Here is an 11,655-nt window from a genome sequence, read left to right as displayed (position 1 = left end):
GGAAAAAAGGTCCAGGAGGAGAGAAGGCTCTGGGTGCCAAATGTTGCAGAGAAATTCACTCAACATAAACCCATACAGGGCAACTACGTGGCACTGCAGTGGAGAGAATACCAGGTCTGCAGGCAGAATGGCCTGAGGTCAAATCCATCCTCACACACTTACTAGCTGCGTGACCCTGAGCAAGTCACTTCACCTTGTCTGCCTCAGTTTCCTCATCTGTAAAAAGAATTAGAGAAAAAAATTGGCAAAATATTCCAGATGGAATCATGACAGTCAGAAGAGACTGAGAATTTTTCTGGACAAAAGTGCTGGCACCAAATGCAGATAAAGTCTTTTACAAAAAAGTGTGTTTATTTTTTTCAATAACAAGCTCTCTCTCTCTGTGTGTCTCTCTCTCTCTCTCTGTCTGTCTCTCTCTGTCTCTCTCTGTCTGTCTCTCTCTGTCTCTCTCTCTGTGTCTCTGTCTCTCTCTGTCTCTGTGTCTCTCTCTGTCTCTCTGTCTCTCTGTCTCTCTCTGTCTGTCTCTGTCTGTCTGTCTTTGTCTCTCTGTCTCTCTCTGTCTCTCTGTCTGTCTCTTTCTTCCATTCTTCCTCTGCTTGGGAAGGAGGACCCTTTTTAATAAATATTCATGGCCAAGCCAAAATAAATAAATACATTCCCACCTTGGCCATATCCGTAATTGTGGGGTTCTGTATTTTTAGTGTTAATGTAGACTAAAGAAACTAATTATTTAAAAGGCTTAGTCTTAACCAGTTCAGAAAACATCATGAGGAAATGGATGTCATTTGTGAATGGAAAAGAAGCATATAGTCACTTAACAGAGGCTAAAGGGAAGATTTGAAATGGCAAGGGTAGTTGTCTGGAAAACATAGAGGTCTGTCATTTATTCTTAACAAACTCTATTTTTTTATGATTTGTATCCCCAGTATTTAATATGTTTTACATATAATCAGTACTTAATATAGGTTCTTCCATTAATTAATTAATTGCCATCACTTTCCCCAGCACTATAATATTCTATGACATTCGTGGACCACTGTTTTCTTGGCCATTCCCGGGTCGATGTGCATTCACTTTGTTTCTTTGCTACTGAAAACCATGCCATTAACACTATTTTGGCCATTATTAGCTTTGGAGAAGGAAGTCCCCTTCTGGAGTGGCCCGTTTCTTCAATTCTGTGTTTCTGCCCTGTGCCCATGGTCCCCAGGAGAGTCTAGATATGGCTTCTGTTCCACTCCATCTCAAGGCTGATGTTGGGGACTTGGGGCACGCTTTCTTGGTGCCCACCAATATGGGCTAACTTTCTGGGGGCAGCACCCACTACCCTGTCCTGCCTGCCCAGGGAGCCAATGTTAATATTTCTCTTAACATCCGTCCCTTTTGTTTTTCCTGTTTTTTTTTTCCTTTTTGACATTTTTTTGCTGCAGCTTCAGGGATCTGATTAAGCGCGTTCATACAAACACGAAGCAGCCATTAATGTTCGACACCCTGGGTCTTCTCTGCAGCGTGTCTCACAAATAAACAAACAAAACACCAGAAAGTCTCTTCCCCTCCTGCAGCTGAGCCAGGCGTCTCACCGCCCTTGAAAGGGTGGGCTACCTGGGAGGTTGCAATCCTTTGAGAATGCTGGAAATCTTGTAAAAAAAAAAATTCTCATTTTGGCACAATTTCTATATGACAAATAGGAAAACTTCAACCTAATTCAGGATGGAAATGTAACTCATTGACAATCCCCTGGATAAATAAGCAGCTGCCATCCTGAGGTGGCACAAATCCTTCTCCCAAGTTTGCATTTTGAAATTTTCCAGTTTCTCAGTCTCTCTGGAGAGCAGGAGTCTCCAGAGGAAAGGCAGAGCTAGCAAGAAACGGGCACGTTCCCCACGCCTCTGCTTGTCTGAGCATCCCTGTGTGTGCACCCAGAATATACACTGCGCTAACTTGTCACGTGTTCAGAGCATCCCTCCCCTTGCTAATTATCTCAGCCGGACTCCTTCATTATTGATCCCTTTTGATCAGGCTCCTGGGCTTCCCAAAGCCAGGAGTCACTTTGTTTAGGAACAAGTCGGGCCATCGGTCTGGAGATCGCCAGTTCCTGAGTGCAGAGGTCAGCGGGCTTTCTTCTGCACCTGATTACAATTAGAGGGGCCGGCTCGGTCTGGAAATCATTCTTCATGGAGTGGTTGGGCCCCTTTCTATTACTGTTTGTCTTTCCTCCTTACCCACTCCAAATGTGAGGGGAGGAGGGGGGAGAGAGAGAGATGGAAAGAGAAACACGTCCGGCTTTCGTTAAAGAGAAAACGTGTCATCACTCAGAAAAGCAAGAGTCAAATGGAAAACCTGATGGAGTTACCCATAAACATGAATCTGCCAACTGAGGCAAATTCGAGGATGTGCTGAGCACCTGGCATGTGCCCGGCACACTGCTGGGGGCCAACTGAGGGGCTGTAAAGGAGGACACAGTCTCTCTGTGGAGATATAATCTATCACCTATCTATCACTATCTATCATCTATTATCTATCACCCATCCATCTATCTACCTATCAGTTATCTATCATCTATTTATCTATCATTTATCATTCTATCTTTCTATTATCTATCAATCATCTATTTATATATTATCTATGTATCTATCATCTAGCTATCTAGCTACTTGTCTATCATTTATCAATCTATCTATCTATCTATCCATCTACCTATCATCTAGCTATTTATTTATCATCTATTACTCTATCAATCATATATATTATCTATCATCTAGCTGTCTAGACATTTATCTATCATCTATCAATATATCTTTCTATCAATCATCTATCTATATATTATCTATCTACCAATCTATCATCTAGCTATTTATCTATCATTTATCAATCTATCAATCATCTATCTATCTATAAGATAGCAATATATCTTTATATTATTTATCTATCAATCACCTATCTACATATCTATCATATATCTATCCATCATCTAGCTATCTATTTATCTATCTATCCTCTATCAATCTATCTTTCTATCATCTATCTATCTATCTATAGATTATTGGCCCTGAGTTCAAAAGGGTGAAAGAAAACCACTTCAATCCAGGCAGATTGGTGCCTATTTCTACCTTGGCACCCATTCACCTTTAGAGTATAGTCCCAAAATTTAATCAGAGTAAAATGGTTTGTCGTAAGTCAATTGGAATTAAAGATGGGACTTGAACTCAGGACTCTGTGATGCTTGAACCATTTCTCTATCTATCACCTTGATCAAACTACGACATGCAGAGACCATTTACAGCACCATAGGTTTAGAGCTGGAAGAGACTGTAGTGGTCGCACAGACCAGATACTTTATTTTACAGATGAAAAACTGAAGGCCTAAAGAAGGTCAGGGTCTTACTAAGGAGAAATACTCATTATTCAAAGGTCATGTGATTAAACTCTAACTTTGATCCTTGGCAGGATGATAAACTCCGATTCACAGACTGTTAACAGCTAGGAGGTTCCACAGTGCCCAGAGCCCTAGGCCTAGAGTCAAAAAGATCTGAGTTCAGACACTGACTGGCTGTGTCACTCTGGGCTAGTCACTTCATCCTGTTTGCCTCAGTTTCCCCATCTGTAAAAATGAATTGGAGAAGAAAGTGACAAATCACTCCAGTATCCTGGCCAAGAAGACCCCAAAGGGAGTCACAAAAAGCAGAAAGGGATAATTAAACACCATAGTTATAATAATTAATTATTGATTATTATCATTAATTATTATAGCACTCTCTGTATTGATATATTAATATATTATTAATATAATTATATGTGATATGCTAACTAAAATAATTAAAACATCATTAACTATTATTACTTATAGAATCGGAAGCAACCTCAGAGTTCTAGTCCAATCTCTTCATTTTCCAATGGAATTAAGACAAGAAAGAGGAAATAATTTTTCTGAGACCACCCAGGAAAGCCAGGGCTGAGCAGAGTTCCGCTGATTCCTCGCTCCTGCTCTGGTTTCTACCCTCACAGCCTCCCTTCAGATGATATTGTCGTCATCCCCTGCGGCATTTCAAAAGCAACATTTCCATTCTTCTTGTCCTGTCTGATTGTTCTCTGCGTCTTCCCATAAATCCTCTGGGATTCAGAAAAGAAAAGCTGATGTTTATGTGGCAATTTAAAGTTTACAAAATGTTTTACATATGTTATCTCATGTTATATTTACGTCGGAGCCCAAGAGTTTCTCAATGGTCCTTGAAGTCTATACCTGCAGCAATTTTAGTCCAAATAAATAAATGCATCTGTAACTGCCTGCTGGCTCTTAGGAACAAGCACTTTGCATAATAATAATTCTTATTACTAATAACAGTATTGTCATTAACATAATAATAATTATTAGTGACAACAATAATAAATAGCATTTATGTAACCCATACTATGTGCTGAGTGATTTACAAACATTATCTCATTTGATCTTCACAATAACTCTGAGAGGTAGGTACTATTATTATCTCTGTTTTAGAGATGAAGAAACTGAGGCAGACAAAGGTGACTTGACCAAAGTATTAGATTTAAGAAAGAAGATCAGCTGAAAGGATCAATACAAAATTTGGGCCATGATCAAAAAAAATGAAGATTACTTTATATATTCATTGAACATCTCTTCAGTAAAATGCAAAGAGGGAGTGTTGAATTAATGAAAGTGACATATTTATATTTATCTATATCACATTTGCATTTGACGTTTTGGGATTTTAACTAGACTCCATCGGAATAGAGCACTCCTGATAGGGGAACTCTTTGAACCAATGTAGAAGAACAGTTACTCTACAATGTCAGGACAGTGAGAGGTGAAATGATTGCCCCAGTATCACACCATCTGTATGTGTTAGAGGTAGGACCCAAATCCAAGTTTGAGGTAGGATTCTATACACTAAGCCATGATTTTTCACCATTAAATATCATTAATTCATAAATAACATGAGATCAAGTATAATATTTCTATGTAGAAACTTCTACATTCAAGGACATGGAAAAAATCTTTATTGATGTTTCTATGATATTATATATTTACCTGGATAATTTAAGTACTTGAAAGGCAACATGGCAAAGTAGACAAAGGATGGATCTTGGAATAAGAAAATCAAGTCCAGCCCCTGACACATGCTAGTTCTATGATCACAAGAAACTCACTTGACCTGCTGATAATACCTTCCTCAACTCTCTAATATGGAGAATGGCCCTTTTTGTGGATGGAAGGAATTTCCACAGGCCTAGGCTGAATCAACAAATATATAGCTAGATCAATAGAGAATGGCTTTCTTTAATATTTCCATAGATTTGTGATTATATGTGCTTAGACACTCCCTCTACTGGTATAGAAAAATCTCTCCATTTTCTCAGCCTGGGGCATTCTTGATTATATCTTTCTGAAAATCTTCCATATATTTGTGGATCTGCACAATGAACTGGAGCCTTCTTCTAGTTCTTTGGATAAATTAAATAAAGCAGTAAAAATGTATAAACCTGTACACATAAAAGTGAAGTGAAATTCTCCTGGCATCAATTGAATATTTATGTACGTATATAATATATCTGCAATATATTATATTTGATCTGTTTCACGGGTCAATAAAATATAATCTATTCTACAGCATACTGTCTCTATAATATAATGTCCCTTCAAAAAGTTATATTCTAAGAATATTACAAAAGCGATTCTTCCCCTTAACAGGTTGCTGACCCTTGGAATAAACTAATCCACACAATTGGTTCCAGTGTGTTATTGCCTTACCTGTCCATTTGAACGATGATCTTCTGGAGGGAAAGCAACAGAAGGAGTGACTCTAAGGGCACAGATTTCAAGTATTAGCCGTAGGCCATGGAAATAGTTGGGGATTGGTGGAGATTGGTGTCAGCTCTCATGGAACTCTGTGAGTGGGATGTCATGACACTGCCCAGTGGGATGACCAATTATGCTTAATTAGAAGGGTTATATCACAGAGCTCTATGGACAACTGGAGAAAGGCATTTTGTTAAGTCTCCCTGGCCTGTAAAAAGAGAAAAATGAAATCATTTAAGTGGCAGAAAATAGTAAATTTTGAATCTCAATCCTTTTGAGAAGATTGAAATTCCTATCTTTGTCCTGTTCTAGCCTCAACCGTGATCTTTTCCTTTTAACATTTTCCTCTGTGAAAACATGGTTCAGAATCAGCTCTGAGCACAGAAGGAATGGGTTCAATCCTGGAAGCTTTTCCCTCTGCCTAATGTTGATGACTCAGCCCGCCTCCAAGATAAGGCCCTGACAAGCATTTATTAAGTGCCTACATTGAGCCATGTGCCAAAGATTGAATATATTTGAATAAACAAGCTGAAAAAAGCACTTGTCCCATGACAGGAACTTTCAATCTATAGAGGAGACATAAACATAAAGAAATAAGTGTATTGTGATCATCCAAGGAGAAAAAGAGAGCATTAATGACTAGGCAAGCTCAGGAAAGAATTTTTCTCAGTAACTGGTGCTCATCCATGGAGGAAGCTAGGGATTCCAATAATAATAATTAAAATAACTAATAATTAGTATTTCCACAGCACTTTAAGATTCACAACATGCTTTACAAATATCATCAGCCTCATTATAATCTTAGTAGTTATTTTTATTATTCTACCTTATAGATGAAAAATGAATCACCGGATCCAGTGATTTGCCCTCCATCACACAATGGTCAGTGTCTGGGTTAGATCTGCATTCAGGTCTTCCTGACTCTACATCCCACACCATGTCCACTACACTACCTGGTTGTCTAAGAGCCAGAAGTAAGGAGGGAGTGGAGTCCAAAATTGCAGCATAGTCTCTGCAAAACCATGGGGATAAGGGACGGAATATTGAGATGGGAGAAGAGGGACTAGGCTACTTTAGTTGGAATAGTCAATAGGCAATTCCAAAGGAAAGCAAGTACGTTGAAATTGCTCAGTCCTAGAATCAATGGCAGGTTTCCTAAGCTGGGGTACAGTCAAAACTGGGCTTCAGGAAGATTCTTTTGGTTGCTTTGTAGAAGACAGTTTGGAAAAATGGAGAAATTGGAAACTGAATGTTCAGTTTAAAGTCTGGTGCGGATTCTGGGTGAAAGATGAAGAAGACCTGAATTAGGGTGGTCCCAGTGTGAGTGGAAAGATGGATGTGGTAAGTGTGTGCTAAGTTCTAGGATGCACATACAGGCAAGTAAAGATAATGACATCTGAGAGTGATGGAAGCTGGAAAGACAGGGACTAAGGTCCTAATGGGGAAAAGAAAAAGAAGATGGCAGGAGTAAAGATAGGAAATTATGTGGGAGATGTTGTGAAGGTGGAATTCACAAGATATGACAACTGATTGGCTATAGACTGAAGGAGGAGAAGGAGGAGAATGTCAAGGGAGCAGCCTCATTTCCCCCATCTATTAGTCTAAGCAATCCTGATTAAAACAAGAAGTGGAAGTATGGTTAATCCAGTATGACATAATCTGGATGGTGCTAAACTAGATTTATTTTTTATTTTAAAAATATATTGATATCTTTAAAAAAATCACCTTCATTCCTAGGTATGCTCCTGCTCTTTCCTGAGTCCTGCAAGCCATCGTGTGTAGCAAAAAAGAAGAAGAAGTAGAAGAAGAAGAAGTAGAAGAAGAAGAAGAAGAAGAAGAAGAAGAAGAAGAAGAAGAAGAAGAAGAAGAAGAAGAAGAAGAAGAAGAAGAAGAAGAAGAAGAAGAAGAAGAAGAAGAAAAGTAATTCATTAAAACTAATCCAACAGAGTGGATAATGTTCTACAGCCATGTGCCCCTCCACCTCTACAAAGAAGAGAAAAAGGTATAATTTCCCATCTCTTTCTTGGGGCCAAAGCTTATTTTAATTACCCATTGTTCAGTTTTTTTTCTTCTATTTTCATTTACATTGTATATCGTTGTACTGCTCTTCTTGATCCTTAGATTTAAGTATTCCAATATATCTTCAAATTTATATTTATCATTTCTTATGACTGAGTAAAATTCCATTCTATTCACATATCACAATTTCTTTAGCCTTGCTTTACTCAGATGGCATCTACTTTGCTACTATAACATGTATTACTATGAATATTTTGGTAAATATGGGACATTTCTGGCTTTGAAACTCTATACAAAAGATACTATCCAAAATATATTTAGCTCTGTGGGCCAAAAAGTATAGATATATTAGTAACTTTTTGGCATAATTCCTAATTGCTTTCAAACTGGGTAACAACAAGTCATACCACCAATGGTATATGAGTGTTAGTCTTTTTGTAGCCCTTCTAACATTGTTTATTCCCATGTTTTTTTAGTCTTTGTCAATTTTCTCAGTGTGAGGGGAAACATAATGACTGTTTTATTTTGAAATTCCCTTATTTTTAGTGATTTAGAGGAATCTTTCAGATGAGTGTGGGGAGCTTGCAACTCTTTTATGACTAATTGTTTTCATTCTTTGAGAATCTATTTATCCATTAGGGAATAGTACTTGGGTTTTATATTAGTCTCCTATGTGGCTTGCATTTTAGACCCTTATCTGGGGTATTTAATGCAAAATTTCCCCTACTTCATTGCTTACTTTCTTATCCTAATTATATTAATTGTTTGTGCAAAAGTTTTTCAACTTCATATAATATGATTTTATCTTTTAAAAATCACTTTTATCCTTTGTTTAGTTAGTATTAGAGTACTGATCTCAGCCATAACTGTGAAAAGTACTTCATCTCATACCTTTCTATTTTTAAAAAATGGTATAAGCTTTCATATTCTGATTGTCTATTTTGAGCTTATTATGATATATAGTCTGAGATGGTGATGTAAACCTAATTTCTGCCCAATTATTTTCTAGTTTTCCTAATAGATCTTGTCAAACAGAGAGTTTTCCCCCAAATAAATTTTTTACTTGGGTTGTTGACATTGATCATTTCTGAGTTTTCATTATTTAATCAGTTCCACTGATCTCCTTTTTTTAACCAGATGATTCTTCCTTTGTAATATAATTTGCTATTCCCATTTCCTTCTTACTTTATTTCTTCATTGTTTCTCTTGAAATTCTGGACCTTTTGTTCTTTCTCCCCTATGAATTTCCAGGGCCTAGCACAGTGCCTGACACATGATAGATGGTTAATAAATATTGATTGGTTGAACTTCTAAGACTCTTACCATCTATTTCATTTTGTACCTTTAACAGACACTCCAACATCGAAATTTTTTATACATTTCTTAACTTCATATAAGAGTAGTTAGTCTGTGTTCTTCTCTGTTATTGTGTTCAGTTCCGAGTGCCATATTTTAAGAACGGTGTTGCTAAGGGAGAAAGTTGTCCAGAGAAGGGCGATGATGTTACCCAAAGGGATCAAAATCATGTCACGTGAAGATTACTTGAATAAATTGACGATTTGTCTTGAGGAAAAAATTTCTGATGGGAATAGGACCATAAGCATCTTAAAATGGGAGATTGTATCTATTTCCAAATCCTGAGCATCCCCTCACTAAGTCCTTTGACTGGACTTCTAATTTAAGTGAGAATGTTGTTTTTATTGACAAGCACTGGCTCTAGTACAAAGGTCAGTTTAATTGAAGAAAAAATAAACATGCGTGCTTCTTACATAAACAAGGCTATTTAACAGCTATTTAACATTTAACTCAACCCTCACGATTCATTAAGAAAAGGAAATTCAATAAAGGACAGATGTGGAAGGAGAAACAGCTGCTTCTGATGTGGCCATTTTCCTTCTCAGCAATGTGATTAAAGGCACTGAATGATGAAATTGATGTGCAAAAATTCTTGTTATTATTATGATGAACATAACAAACACAACAATGCTTAAATATGTTCTCGCTTCCATTTTCCTCATGGGGGATTTAGCTCATGCCTTTGTATGTCCTCAGTCCTTTGGAAAACTTGCTAAAGAATCTCCCTCACTCACTTTCTGTGTCTCTCCATCTCTCTGTGTCTCTGTCATTCTACCTAGAGCCCCTATTTCAGAAAGAAATATTATTTCTTTATTATTATTTTATTGTGGTTGTTGCTACTCAGACTTCACTTGAAGCTGAAAATTGGGAACAAGTTTTCATTGAAATGAAGTTTTCATATCAAAAGTTCCTTATAACAAGGAAATAATAAATATAGTTTAAAAAATATTAGTAAACATTCATTATTATTATTTTCTATAAATGTTATTTAATCCATTTATGTGTGTGGTATCCTAGTAGTAAAAGTCTCCTCGTCAATATGGATTGGGGTCTCTTATAACCTTCCAGATTTGCCCACGGCCATCAGCTAGTGTACGTTCAAAGCAGGACAGGCCTTCTTGAATCCACGGCCAGCCCTCTGGCCACGATACTAGGCTGTCTCCAGAGCGATCCGTGGATCTTACACACCAAATTTCCACGTAGACCCAGAGGCAGAACTGCTTCATTTCCAGTGTGGTTTGTAGACATTATCTCTGGTGCTCCTTCATCATCCATCCCAGTTCTTGATTCCTGTTTCTATTACAGGACAATGTTTGTGTCATGCACATGTTCTCGATAAAACGTGATTCGTGCATATATTAAGACCTCAGCCTTTTCCCTGTTTTGGATTGTACAGCTGTCCAGATTGTTAATTAGCTACAGATTATCTTATTCCCACTAACAAGGAAATACACTACAGGGTATGAGTCCACCGTATCATTTCCTCCCAGAGCATGCTGTCCAGTAGGGCATCCTATTTCTAAATATAATTATCATCAGTTATTAGCAATAAACTAGTTTTGAGGTGACAAATTCTGCAAGTCTCCCTGGATCTTGTCATGCTAGCAATTACTGTGCTTGACTCCCCCAAAAGACACTGGTGATTAAATATGTAAATAGTACCTGTTGTCATAGTGATAGTCAGATCAGGTGCCAACATATGACAAGGTAAGAAAGCCACTTCGAGACTTTGAGGAATCAAAATGAAAATCTGAGCTCTAGGTGGGATGATGATATCTATGAGCCTTTGAAAAAGTCGGGGCTGTTTTTATTCATCTGGTCTCCTCCCATCAAGTGCTTTATGTACAAAAGCATATTGCCAATATGATGAATCGTGGCTAATTATTCCATTGTTTATAAACAATAAGAGCAGGTCTTCCATTTTGCCCAGACAATTACAATAAATTTCATTGACAATGATTAAAAAACGTATCAGAAACTCTTTAATTCCTTCTATAAACATTTATTTTATTACATTATATATAAAACAAAGCTTAAGCTTTTTCTGTGTGTCATAGACCCTTCTGGTGATGAATCTGTTCTATGAACAACTTCTCAGAATCTTATAAAACAAATCAATTATAACAAAATTACATTAACATATACTTTTATTGAGGCTTTTTATTTTCAAAACATATGCAAGGATAATTTTTCAATACTGACTCTTGCAAAATCTTGTGTTCCAATTTCCTCCTCTTCCCCTCACCCTCTCCCCTAGATGGCAAGAAATCATGTGTGTGTGTGTGTGTGTGTGTGTGTGTGTGTGTAAATATACATTAAAAATAAATTCACAGACTTCAGCTTAAGAGCTGTTCCTCCACTGGATATCCATTCCAATATCTCACTGGGACATGGAGAGGCCCTTCAATCTTCAAAGATTATGCCAATGGAACATATACATTCTCCAAGTATTAAACTATCTGCAAAGC

This window comes from Antechinus flavipes, chromosome 3, assembly GCF_016432865.1.
Source record: "Antechinus flavipes isolate AdamAnt ecotype Samford, QLD, Australia chromosome 3, AdamAnt_v2, whole genome shotgun sequence".
NCBI classification, from domain to species: Eukaryota; Metazoa; Chordata; class Mammalia; order Dasyuromorphia; family Dasyuridae; genus Antechinus; species Antechinus flavipes.
This window is presented reverse-complemented; position numbering follows the sequence as displayed.